This window comes from Myotis daubentonii, chromosome 1 (assembly GCF_963259705.1).
Source record: "Myotis daubentonii chromosome 1, mMyoDau2.1, whole genome shotgun sequence".
Lineage (NCBI taxonomy): Eukaryota > Metazoa > Chordata > Mammalia > Chiroptera > Vespertilionidae > Myotis > Myotis daubentonii.
Window position 1 is genome coordinate 230,179,389 of NC_081840.1, and position 6,586 is coordinate 230,185,974.

Consider the following 6,586-nt stretch of genomic DNA (forward strand, 5'->3'; position numbering starts at 1 on the left):
TGCCGTTAGCAGTGGGGACACGGGGACTCGCTGAGGGTCCCGTCCTGCTGGCAGTCTCCCAGGCGGCCATCCCAGGCTCCTGGCTGAAAGGTGATCTGATCCTGAGCGAAAGCTCCTGGGACGAAAGCCGAGAGGCATCCACCGCCCAGCGGCTTCGGGAGCAGGTAACGGACAGCACCATCCATCTGGTGGGAAAACAGCGGTGCCCTCCCAGCCCCGCTCCCGTCTCACTCCAACGGTCGCTTCTTCGGCTGGGAAAGCGTTTTCATTTCACGCTCAGGGGTCGTTGTCGGAGGTTCAGAAACAACCTCTGGAGGCCAGGATGACACAGAGCACAGAATAAACGTCTCGACCCTCCCCCGCCCCCATTTCCCGCCTGTTTCAAGTCGCATCAAGGCAACTGAGGCACGTGGTGGAGAATCTATTCCACAAAGGCCCTTTGCTGGGACTGGGGGAGGGGGGCAATGATCGAGCCCGTTTCTGCACCTCCCCCTCCCCCCCCCCCCCAGAGCTCAGAGGGCAGAGGGCAGAGGGCAGAGGGGAAGCACAGACAGCCTGACCCACCCCCACCTCCCGGCTACGCAACCTTGAGCAAGGACTTGACCTTGGTAAGCCTCTGTTTCCTTGCAGGTAGTTAGTGTGCAGCTAATAAGGTGCCTCCCTCACTCCCACGGCCGGGCGGGGTGCAGGGGTTAGAGAGGAAGCTGAAGAGCCCCGGCCCGGGATTGGCCCCAGGCGGCCTCGGCAGCTGGGAGCGGGCCCAGCACCCACGGGCGTGTTCTTTATGCAGCGCGTGCTGTGCAGCGGGCGCTGTGGGTGCGGAAAACCCGAGGGCACCCTTCTGGGTTCTCGTGTGACCGATGGTTCAGAGGAGGGACCCACAGCCGGGAAGGGACCAGGCCAGGTGTGACCTGAAACTGTGCGCTCGCGGGTCACGGCCGAGTCATGTACCCCACCCCCAGCCTCACACGTTCCCCTCCTAACCCCGGACCACAGAGGGCGACTGCGTTTGGGGATACGAGGTGATTCAGTTAAAATGAGGTCACTAGGGTGGCCCTGATCCAATGCGACGGGTGTCCTCATACGATGAAATTGGGACACACACGCCCGGAGGGACGGCCATCTGAGAACACCGAGAAGACGGCCGTCCACCCGCCAAGGAGAGAGGCCTGGGGACCAGCCTGCCTCACCTGCCTCAGCCTCCAGCCTGGGGGGGTGGGGGTGGGCGGACCAGCCTGCCTCACCTGCCTCAGCCTCCGTCCTGCAGACGTTGTTACTGCGCCTGAGCTGAGGACATGGGGAGCCTGGGGTGGGAGAGAGCCAGCCTGAGCTGCGGAGATTTCTGAGCGGAGCGGGGCTGTGCCTCGGCTGGTGGGGAAGCTCATGGAGGCCGGCCACACAGGGCTCTCTGGTCCCTTCCCAGTCTCTCGCCGTCTTGCCTGAGGTGAGGAGGGCTTCCTGGGAAGCTGTCCCCTCAGCCCAGCTCCGCCCTCCTGGAGCCATGCGGCGCAGCCAGCAGGCAGAGCCTCCCTCGCAGGCGCCAGGCTCCTCTCGAGGGTGTGCAAGACACGCACACACAGGCACACATGGCATGTGCGCACACGCACCACACACGTACACACAGACACATACACATGCACTCACGGGCATGTGCATACAGTACACACATGCATATACATACATACACAACACATGCACAATGCAAATTCACACATGCACACACATAAGTACACACACAATAAACACATGCACACACACATGCACACACATGTGCACATCCACATGCACACACAGCCCCAGCGTCCCCCAAGCTGGCTGCCACAGTGGCAGAGCAGGGGCTCCGGGTTCGAGTCTCGGCCCTGCCACAGGTGGGGAAGGGCTCTGACAATGGCCCGACTGCACACATCCAGCTCGAGGCCGTTAATCCCCGTAAAGTCTTAACACGGAGCCTGTCGCGTGAATGCCATCGAGTGTCAGCCATGAGCATCGCGCGCCTCAGCGTCATCTCGCCCCGCCCGCCACCCTCCCCACCGCCACCAACTGCCGACAGCAACCATTTCGCGAGCTATCTCATAAGGAGACGTTGGACCAGTCATTGGACTTAGGGCTCATCCTAAATCCAGGGTGATTTCGTCCCAAGACCCGCAACAAATTACATCTTCAAAGACCCAGTTTCCAAAGTTACACCCTGAGGTTCCAGGTGGACGTGAATTTTTAGGGGACACAATCGCAGCTTCCTTACTCTTTTTAAAAATACTAGAGGTCCAGGGCACGAAATTCGTGCACGAGTGGGGTCCCTAGGCCTGGCCTGTGATCAGGACCAATCAGGTTCCCTGCCTCCCGCCTCCTCCTTCCCTCGCCGCCCTTGCGCCACCCACCCCCAGTTCCCTGTCCCAGCCTGGGGCCCGACCCTGATCGGGTGATTGGGACCTGCCGGGGTGGGGTGGGGGGGTGGGAACTGGGAGGTTGGCCGGCAGACACCATCGGTGATTGGGGCCTGTGGGCTGGGGGCAGCTCTGTTGAGCGTCTGCCCCCTGGTGGTCAGTGCGCATCATAGTGACCAGTCATCCCGGTCGTTCTAGTCTTTCCGTCACAATGGTCACTAAGGCTTTTATATATATAGATATTTTATTGAGTTCAGAGAGGAAGGGAGAGGGAGCGAGAGATACAAACATCAATGATGAGAGAGAATCATTCATCAGCTGCCTCGTGCATGCCACCCATTGGGGATCAAGCCGGCAACCCGGGCATGTGCCCTGAACGGAATCGAACCCGGGATCTTTCAGTCTGCAGGCCGATGCTCTATCCACTGAGCCAAACCAGCTAGGGCCTTCCTCTTTTTTTAAATATCATTCTAATACATTTGGCAATTAGATTCTCTGCTCACAGCAAACTGGAAGGAGCCGATGGGATGAGTGGCAAGGACGGTGGCAGCGACCCTGACCAGGTCAGAGGTCACAGAAACACCAGGGACTGCAAGGCCCTAGCCAAGCCTGGAGCCTGGGGGCTCAGGTGCGAGGCCCCCCAGCCCTTTGCCCGGTCCAGCTGTGTTTCAAGCGACCCCACTCTTTCCAAGTCCTCTGTGTTGGAAGGCAGGGCGACGTGCCTTGCATTACAGAGTGACTGGTCCAAAATTAGGAAAACTAGACCTCGAGGGGTAAAAATTCAATCTTTTGGAAAATCTGATCATGAGGAACCCTCCCTCATCCCCCAGTCGGACCCGAGAAACCTGGGGACTGCGCCCAGAGGAAAGGACACACACACACTGCGGACGCCTGAAAAAGAATCCCGCCCCTGCCAGCAGCCGGAGCTCAGCTCAGATCTCACTCCGTCCCCCCAAACCCCAGCCCCGGCCGAGGGCCAGAGACAGCACAGACAGAAAAGGCCCATTAGGTCACGCCCAGCTGCCACCCCCACCCGCCAGTGCAGCTCAGCCCTGCACAGAACTGACTCCAGCACCCCCTCCCCCCCCAGGGGGCCCCGTGAATTTTAGCCACTCTCCCAGGGACCCTGGCTCCACCGAGCGTGAATGAATTGCCTTCGCCCATCTGTGGGCTTTTAAAAAATCCAATAATTAATTCAAGCGTACAGTGATATTGCTGTATTAGGATTTGGCCTTTCTGTGGTTCTTTACTTTGGCAAAGTGCTTTTCATCATTTACCAGCTAAATAATTTAACAGGAGCTATTGCTGCGCGGAAACCGGTGTTTAGTTGGCGAGGGGCGATATTGGAAAGCTACGAGCCAGGCGGGGAGAGCTGGGTAAATGACACAAAGGCCAGAGTTTCCTCCCCTGGTCCCCGGCAGCACCTCGCGGACCCCCACATGCCCTCTGTCCTCGGTTCTGATCCATCGGGTCGTTCTTGTCGTGGAGACAGTGACCCAAGTCAGGGGGTTTTTCTCAGCTGGAGGGGAACTAAGTTATTGCAACCCAACCCCTCATTTTATGGGAGGGAAAGCGAGGCCTGGAAGAGGCGGGGCTTTGCCCAAGGCCGCTCTGCTGGTGTGACTCCCCCACTAACGAGAAAGGCCCGCATGAACTCAGGGCCTGGGGGTGGGGGGGGAGGGGCCGTCAGGTTTGGTGTATCGACCCTCCTCCATTTGGGGGCCGGCCGTGAACTTGGAGTCCAGAGGGGAATCAGGGGTCCAGCTGGGCTCCCCATCACGGGGTGTGCGTGTGGGCGCAGGGCTGGGCCTGAAGCAGAGGGGAGGGGCTGCATTTGGGGTTGGGAGCCCATCCTGTGACTAGCTCTCCAAGTGTCTGGGTTTCTCCCTTTTTCTGCCAGCGTATCTTCCAACCACCGTCTTAAGGACCAGGTGTCACCCATCCCAGCCTCGGTGGTCTCATCTGCGAGATGGAACCATAATGGGACCCTCCCCAGAAGGAGGCCTGAGCTCTCGCCAGCACTCACACATGTTCGCTGTGATTAATACAGTGGCTGCAGCCCGTTCTTATGGCTCCGCTCTCTGTGAAATGGGGGTAATCACACCTCTCTTTCCTCTTTAGACTTCGTGCGAAGCTAGAAAGAAAAAAGGTAACGGCAGAGAAGGTACTTCTCCATCATCGTCATCACCTAAGTCTGCTCCCTGCAGGAGGGTGGGAGGAGCGTGTCTTCCTGGAGGCTGCAGAGGGTCCAGGCCGGGCCCAACATTTCCCCCCCTGTCTGTCTTGTCGCCATGAGGCCTCAGGGGGCAGCTAGCCTGGGCCTTCGAGGAGCTCTGTGTCAGGGATAGGCTGCAGGGGTGTGGCCAGATGTGGGCCCGAAGGGGCGGTCGGCCGCCTGATTGGGCCAGCAGGAGGGCAGGGGGAGGACCTGAAGCTGCCACAGAGGAGCTGTGACCTTTGAGGGACAGGAGCGGCCACTGAGGTGAGCACGGGTTTCTGCAGGGCAGTTCCCGCCCCTGGGGAGAGGGTGGCACCGGGAGTGGTCTGGAGGGCGCAAGGGGAACCAGCACCGCAGACTCCTCCGTCACTCGGGGCACTAATCCTGCCCAGGACATGCGCCCACCACCTCGTCCCGGCTCTGGCCTAAGCTACCAATAGACACCACAGGGTATGAGATTAGAGGTCAAAGCCATAACCACAGCCCAAGCAGGCACTGTGTTGTTTTTTTAATGATATAATAACTCATTTGATTCTCATAACACCACTATGATGGAGGTATTATCATCTCCATTTTATAGATGGGGAAACTGGGGCACAGAGAAGTTAAGCAACTTGTCTAAAGTCACACAGCAAGGAAGGGGGAGAGACAGGCCTGGAAATCAGACTGAGTCACTCTGCCTCCCGCTGTCGCAGTCAGCACTCCAACCGGGGGACAAGGGAAGCCGGCGACAGGCTGGGGCTTGGAAGCCGCCTTGTCCTGAGGCTGAGGGAGCAGCAGCCGGCTGCCCAGGGGAGGGTGGCTGGGGGCCGGGGTTGTTGCTATTGCTCCGCAGTGATGGGCCTGTCCCCAGGATCGGTGAGCCTAGAAGAGCCTCGAAGAGTCATTCAGAAAAACCCAACGCATGCCAAAAGCCCGGCGAGGTTCTCGGGGTTATAGGCTGTGGGTGCTCAGCCCAAACCAGGGTCTAGCGGGAGCCCAGGCCCTGCCGACCTCGCGCTGTGCGCCTCAGGTACCTACGTCTGCCTGCTCCGCAGCCACCACTGCCTCCGTTTCTGTGTCTGTGGTCTCTCCAGCCTGGCCTCTGGCCGAGACCCTGCCCCTCTCAGAGCCATCTGCAACCCCGAGTGCCCCAGTCCCTGGGCCCACGCAGGCTGTGCCCGCAATGAGCCCATGGTGCCCCCAACACCAGGATGCCCATGTGTGCTCCCGGGACCTGGGCCACACCTAATTGGTAAGATGTGATTCGATGAAGGACTGAGTGATCTGAGTGGCCAGAAGCCCAACGAGTGCCTTTATGAGACCCTGACTAAGGAGGCGCGCGACCCCGGAGGCAGAGACTGCAGTGATGCGGCCACAAACCAAGGGATGCCTGGGGCACCCGAGCTGGGAGAGGCAGGGGCAGGCTCTCTCTACAGGCAGTGTGGCCTGCTGACACCTGCATTTCGGATCTCTGGCCTCCAGAACCTTGAGACAACACCTTTCTGTTGTTTTAAACCTCCAGGTTTGTGGCGATGCCTCGCACATTCTGTTCCCCACCTGGAAGGCCTTCCCTGCGCACGAAGTCTGCTCTGCTGTCGCCCGGGCCTCCCCAGGGGACTTCATCCTTTATCTGCAGCCCCCTGTGTGGAGGTGACCAGCCCCCGCCCCCCCCCGCCCCCCCGCCCCCCCGGGGCTCACTGCTTCCCTCAGAGACTGGCCAGCCGTTTCATCTCCCTCCTCGTAAGCTCCCGGTGGGTGGGCTGTGTGCCACGCCTTGGCATTGCCTGTGTGTCACTGTCACGGGCCTGGCACAGTTTGGGCACCCCCCAAACCCACATGAGCAAAGTCCCAATGAGCAGCGCCAGCCAGAACCGGGACAGCACCGTGACCGTCCGCAGCTGTCTTGGCACAGCCACCATGGGCCCTTCTTGTCTGTATGTCCGCAGTTGGCAGAGACTATGAGGGGGAGGGGGGTGCACCAGGGTTAGGCCAGCCCGCCCTG